Consider the following 7,110-nt stretch of genomic DNA (forward strand, 5'->3'; position numbering starts at 1 on the left):
AGCCGACCTGGGAAGCGGCTTGCCTTCAGCGTCCTCTGAGTGCAGTAACGTTATTCACCGGGTATCTGTGAGCCCGTCAGTTTTCCCACCTGTAAAATGGACATAATAGTAGCCACCTCATGGGTGTGTCATGAGGACCACATGAGGTGACCATCCTTAAACGTTTAGCAGACTGACACTTTTATAATAGTCAATTTTGAGTTCTCAGTTACGTGAGGCTTGCTGTATGCTGGGCCCTGTTCTAAGTGCTTTCCAAATATTAAACTGGCTTCAGCCACAACAACAGTCCTGCGAGGAGAGTGCTGTAGGAAGTGTTAACCAGTGGTGCCCTCTATTAGTAGTCGTCGTCGTCCTGTTAATGACTGTTAATAATGCTGATTATCAGGAGGTGCATGTCTGGTCTGCACCGGAGGCCCAGAGAGGACCTACCTGCTAGACTTCCCTGTTCCTCACCATAGCTTGGACCGTGAACTTAGAAATTGTCCTTTAACTTAACGCCCCCTGAGCTTTGGGTTCCAGTCTTTGCTCTGTCCCCAACAACAGGTGGGCGATTTGGGCCTGCCGTTCTCCCTCTGTGCGCTGCAGGGTCTCAGCCGTGCCTTCTTTGCAGGGTGGGGTGGGGTGGAGTGGGGGTGTTAAGGAATTCAGTGAGTCACTGGTTGAGAAATCAGTTTGATCCTAGGCAGTGCCTGCATGAGGCCGTTTGCTAAAAATAATAGTATGGAGAACAACAGCCACCATCGTTCACAGCCTCCTCCTCTGCACCTGCCTCCGTGGGGAGCCCGGGGCTGCCACCCTCACAGTGAACCCTCGCAACAACAGCGGGGATGTTCTCCCCACCCCCGTTTTGCAGGTGAGGAAGCAGAGTGCAGAGCATTGGCTCGTGCACATGGCTACAGGGGTGGCAGGGCCTGGGGGGGGGGCACGTGTGTCCGTGCCGAGCTGACTGGTGGAGACCCCCACTCTCCCTCCCACACTAGCCGAGAGAGGGAGACTGAGGTGCCCCCCACTCCCCCATCCCGAGTGAGTGACTGGGTCCCCACTTAACTCTGGTGAGATCATCCTGCTCGAAGCTTCAGGCTGACGTCATGGTTGGGCACGGAAGCCTCAGCTTCCCTGTAATTACAGCTGGGGTGGGGCTGGCTGGGTTTGGAGCCGGAATGGGGAGAATCACTGCATGACACAGAGAAGAAAGCCGGCCCTGCCTGGGACCCGGGCTGGGGCCAGTATGAGGTTTCTGAGTGGGTGGCTTGGTCCCCAGTTCGTGTGTGGGTTTGAGTGGGTGGAGCGGTTAGTGTGTTTGTGCACGCATGGGGCTGTGTTTATTTATGGGTGAGTCTGCTGCTGGGCGTGTGCTGGAAGAACCTCCTCCTTCCTCTCTGGGCCTCTTCTCCACAACCCCTCAGAGCCTTCGTGCACTTTCTCATTTCAAGGATGCTTGAGGCATGGAAGCCAGCAGGAGAGGACGGAGGGTGTGCAGCTAGAAAGCAGAAATAGCAATCATTAGCATTTATCCAGCACTTTCCATGTGCTGGGTTCTATTCTGAGCCCTTTGAATTTACGTATATTGACTCCTGGAATCCCTCCTACAACCCTACAAGGAAGGGGCTTTTATGATCCCCATTTTACTGCTGAGAAAACTGAGGCTCAGGGAGATTATGTGACTCACCTGTGTCTACACACCCAGTTAAGTGGCCGACCTGGGATTCGAACCTAGGTAGTCTGTCTCTTGACCCCTCTGCTGCACTGCCTCTTATAATCACAGTCATGGCTCACATTTATTGAGCACTGACTGTGTACCAGGCTTTATTCATGATCTCACTGGACCCTTATGGTTCAGAGAGATGAAGCCACCTGCCAAGGGCCACACAGTGGGACTTGGGAGTCCCCCCCCGCCCCCGTCTCGTCCAGTCATCTTCCCACATGCCTGCTGCATGCTGTCCGCCCCCTCCCTACACCCCGCCCCCAGGTTCTCAGCACATTTCTGGGTCAGGCCAGCCTTCCGTTTGGGGAAGCTGAGGAAGGAGGCAGCTGCTCATCGTGCTGGCCCAGCCACCTGGACAGGAGTCAGCAAACCCTACAGGCTGTCATTAGCCAGATGAAAACATGGGGCCAGGCCCTGGAGAAGCCAGGGAGAGGAAGGGGCCTCCAGGCTGGCTCTCTCTGGGAAGGAAAGACCCTGTGGGATGCATGTGCGTGTTGGGGCAGGGGTGGGAATCAGTAGTAGACCCCATATTCCAGAACAAGTGTTCTCTTGGCTGCTTTCCTCTTAGAGCTTTCACATGGGAAGGACCACAGTTAATCCCCGAACAGATAGCCCAGGGGGAGGGTGACATCACCCTGCATTCAGGAAACGGGGGCACAGGAGGGAGCAGCGGCAGCCTGAAGTCACCCAGGTAGTGACAAAGACACCGTTGGTTGGCTGCCCACTTCTGGGCTCTTCCTTTCCATGGCAGCAAGACCCCACATTCCCTCCTTCCCTAGGTATTTCCAGCCTCCGGCCCTGCCCAGGCTCACATCCTTAACCTGCAGGCCCAGCCCTGACCCTCTGTGGGGTGGGTCTTATAGGGACTGAAGGAAGAGCCTCTGTGAGTCCCTCGAAGGCATGGCTTTCTGGACGTCATTTTTGCTTACTGTTTTCTCTACAAGTCTAGGGGTCTGGAGCTCTTGTTCCAGGAGTGGGGGCAGATCCCGGTGGCCTCCTGCGTTCACTCAGGGTCCGGGTCCAGGAAGACCCGTCTCAGGGTCCCTTCCGTTGGATGCCCCGAAGCCCAGCACATCTTCCAGCAAACACAGGGTGCATGTGCTCCTGTTCTTTTTCCTTCCCTTTGTCAGACCCCCCAACAGACGACACTAGTGGAATTTCCAGCACATTCAGCTCCAGGAGGGCAGGACCCTGGGGTGTCAGCATCCTCTGTACCTAGCAGGGTGTGTGGTGCATTTTAGGGGCTCAGCAGATGATGTCGTGTTAGCAGCCCTGTGTCCAAATGGCCTTGTTCACATGGGACAGACCCTGGGCCCAGTAACAGCATTAGAATATCAACTAAAATTTCCAAGTACTTAGAAGGGACCAAGCGAAGTGGTTTCCAAGTGTGCTGTTTATTTATTCCTCACGACAGCCCCCCTCCCAGAAGTTCATGCTCTCATCATCCCCCATCTTACCCATGAGGAAACTGAGGTTCGACAGGAAGGAACTTGTCCGAGGGCCACCAGCTTATGGCTTCTAAACCCCGCTGTGTCTCAACCTCAAGCCCAGTGCTCTTTCCTTCGCCAAACACCCGTGCGCAAACATGATAATAAAATAACCCACACGCTCCCTCCCTACACAAGTCAGTGCCCTCCCAGTCCCAGTCCGCTAGTGCTTACTGATTGAATTTTACCTTCCCTTTACTATTATCTCCAAAATTCTTTCCAGGGATCGCTTCCTCTAACCACCCCTATAGGTAATAATAATAATAGTAATAATAACAACAACAACAACACCTATTTAACATTTTGTAAGAGTTGTATTTTGCATAAGTCAGTTTATTTAATCCTACTCCAATTTGCTCTTAGGTATGACTGTCCCTGCTCACAGATGACAATATTGAGGCACGGAGAGGTTAAATAACTGGCTGAAGCCCACACAGCTACCCAGTAGCAGAGCTGACGCTCAAGTCCAGGCAGTCTGGCTCTAGAGCCTGTGCTCCTGCCCACCTCACCACCACACGCTTCTGTGAATAACGGCCACCCAAACCACAAAACAGTAACCGTCCCCACCGTGATTTGAGACCCCTTACGTGCCAAGCTCTACTGAGTGCCCTGTGTGCCTTACCTCTCTTCATCCTCATGACAGCCCTAGGAGGCAGTATTAGTATTGTTAACCCCATTTTATGTTTTGTAAAAATATTTATTTGTATATTTATTTGAGAGAGAGCACAAGCAGGGGGAGCAGGAGAGGGAGAAGCAGGCTCCCTGCTCTACAGGGAGCCCGATGCGGGGCTCAATCCCAGGACCCTGGAATCATGACCTGTGCCAAAGGCAGACGCTTGACTGACTAAGCCACCCAGGGGCCCCAACCCCATTTTATGTCGAGAAGTAAAAGCACAGAGTCAGATCTGTGCCAGGGGCTAAGCCCATACTCTTCGCTGTCCAGTGGGAAGCAGGAGCTCTCCGAACCCAAAGGGACCCAACAGACCACAGCTGACCTTCAGGTCACCAGCCCACCTCTCCTTCTCCCTCCTCGCTGGGCCTGGAAACTTTTTAGCCCTTGCAGACTTTCTCAGTAGAACAGGTGACACCAGGAACCCACCGACATTTGGGAGCCTGGAGGCTGCCTGGGATAAGCCATCGCTGTGTCAGCAGAGGGATCCTTACACGTCACGAGCATGAAAGCTGCTCAGAGCCGGGGCAGGGCCCAGGGGTTCAGTGGACTCAGTGGGAAACAGGGAGTCTGGGGTCAGTAGGGGCTCCTCTTACCTGCATGTGTCTCTGGGAGAAGGGAGTCAGGGGTCAGCTGTGGGTGGAGAGGCTCATCCCACCCCCCTCCAGCCATCTTCAAAGAGGGACATCCCAACCAAGGGCTCTCACAGGCCCCTCTACTTACTCCTGAGCCTTTATCAGGGCTTCCAAAATCCCCTTTCTTAGCACGAATAATTATTCTTCAGCGAGGGGAAGTAATATCTCAATTAACCAGGTCTTTAAAGAAGTGACAGTGTTGGCATTTCCAACTTGAGAAAGACAGTACAGCCTGGTGGCTAAGAACTTGAACAGACCCAGCTGTGCTTCTCTGGGTCAGTGACCTAGCCTCTCTGAACCTCTGCCTTGTCATCTGTAAAAGGGGGCTGACAACAGTAATTGGCATGGAGCGTGAAGTGGGCGGCGGTTGGGGAGGTGGGCATGGGCCAAATGACGTAGGGCCTCGTGGACCCCATTGAGGAGTTAGGCTTTGTTCTGAGCACTTTGAGGACCCATTGAACAGTTTGGAGAAGGACAATAATGTGATGAGATCTATGTTCTAGGAAAATCAGCCACTGGTGGAGAGGGCACGGGGGACACAACTCCAGGGAGGCCAGCAAAGGAGACTGCTGTAGGGTCCGGGGAAGATGGCGGCTTGGGCTGGGTTGTTGGCTGAGGAGAGAGAAAGTGTGGACATATTCCACGATATATTAAAGGAGCAGAAGCATTTTGACTGAGGGACTGGACTGGAGGAGAGGAGAGGGTACATCAGATGCACCGCCCAACGTTTAGACGTGGGCATCGGGTGGTTGGTGGTGCCAATCAATGAACATGTGGCGGGGGGGCAGATGCAGGGAGTGAGGGGACTCCGTTATTCATTCATTATATATTTATGAAGTTCATACGTGCAAAGCACTGGCCTAGGGGCTAGAGATGAGACAAAACTCTCTGTTCTCACGTCTGTCAAACAAATAGTCGAATCAACAATTAAAACAATTTTAGAAACTGTAAAGTTTCATGAAGAACTTGAAGGCTGCTGGCTACCTCTCTGATCTGATTCCCTGCGGTCATCTGCTTGCTCACTGTGCTTGAGTCTTGTGGTCTCCTTCCTGTCCTTTGGACAGAAGAGCCACGCCTATTCCTGTCTGAGGACTTCCTTCCTGCTCTTCCCACTGCCTGTGACACTGTTCCCCCAGATTTCCTCAAGATTGGTCTCTCACTTCATTTGTTCCTCTACTTAAATTTCACCTACTCAGAGCAACTTTCTCCAACCATTTGGTCCACAGTCAGGTTCTCTTCCGTTTTTTCTTCATAGCGCCGGCTACTAACTGACGGTTGTATTTAATGCCTCAATTATTTTGTGTTACCTGTCTCTTCCATTAGAACGTAAGCTCCGTGGGGGGGCGAGGGTAGGGACTTTGTTCTCTTGTTCGAGGCTGTGTCATCGGCACCTAGGACAGTACCTGGCACATAGCCGGGATTCAGTAAAATTCAGGGCACAAGACAGGAAGCAACATACTTCCTGTGGCCGTTGTGGTTGGTCAAAGCCACGTAACTAGTGCGGCCTTTGAGCTGTGAGCAGAAGTAAGGTCTGTCGCTGTCAGTTCAAAGCATGTGAGTAGCCCATGGGGGATCTCAGCTCCACAAGGGAAGGACCCTTAGGCGCTATCTCTTCCTTCTGCACAACATCACTGAGGAGTAGAGTGTCCCCGCTGGCTCACAGTGGACATGGGTGAAAAACGAACCTTTATCCTCTTCAGATTCTGACATTTTGGTTTGTTTGTTGCTCCATCGTAACGCGACGATTCTGACGGCAAGGCTTCCGAGTCCTGGCCTTTTCTGGTGGTTGGTTTTGTTTCAAAGGAACTTCCTCAATGTTAATATCATTCTAATAAACCAGTCTATCTGCTTCTCTGCCCAAGTCCCGGCTGGGAAACGGGTGCCTATTCCTCTCAGTTTGGGACATTTAGGTAGTGCCATTAGAGGCACTTATACAGAGGGGTGGCTCTGAGATCTCTGGAGGGAGGGAGAGCTGGAGAGTCTGTGATCTTGAGATTCCCCCTTGTCCAGATATCTCTGAGGTCATAGCGGGAGCTGGTTCGAGCAGTTGGTGTCCAAAGACAACTGCTTTGGAAAGTTTTTGTTTTGTTTTTTGGTCTGGGAATGACAGCTCCTAGGAGGCTTTAGCCTGAGAGGGTTCTCGCGATTTGTGCTGGGAGGGGAGGAGGTTTGGAGGAGCTGAGGAGGACGCATAGAGACGGACGAGGAGAGCTGTCAGCAAGGTGGCTCCTTCTGGGGACTTAGTTTCACACTGAATATGAGTTAGGGTTAATTTTAGTTGTGGGCAACAGAGAGTCAAAATCACAGTGACCGAAAGAAAAGGGAAATTTATTTCTTTTTAGTATTAAAGTCCAGAGACACTCTGTCTTGTTGCTGGCAGGTGCCCCAGCTCCGCGAACTCCTCAGAGACTGAGTCTCTTCTATCTTATTGCTCTGTTTGTATGGGCTCAGTTCCCAAAGCCACCTCATGGACCACGGAGCCAATTGAGTTCCAGCCATCATGTCTGCATTCCAGCCAGCAAGAAGAAAAAAGGGATGAAGAGGAAGGGGGAAAGCACATGACAGATCACTTCTATAGAAATATCTGGAAGCTACCATGGAGAATTCTGCCTA

The sequence above is a fragment of the Ursus maritimus genome, unplaced genomic scaffold (assembly GCF_017311325.1).
Source record: "Ursus maritimus isolate PB19 unplaced genomic scaffold, ASM1731132v1 scaffold_33, whole genome shotgun sequence".
Classification (NCBI taxonomy): Eukaryota; Metazoa; Chordata; class Mammalia; order Carnivora; family Ursidae; genus Ursus; species Ursus maritimus.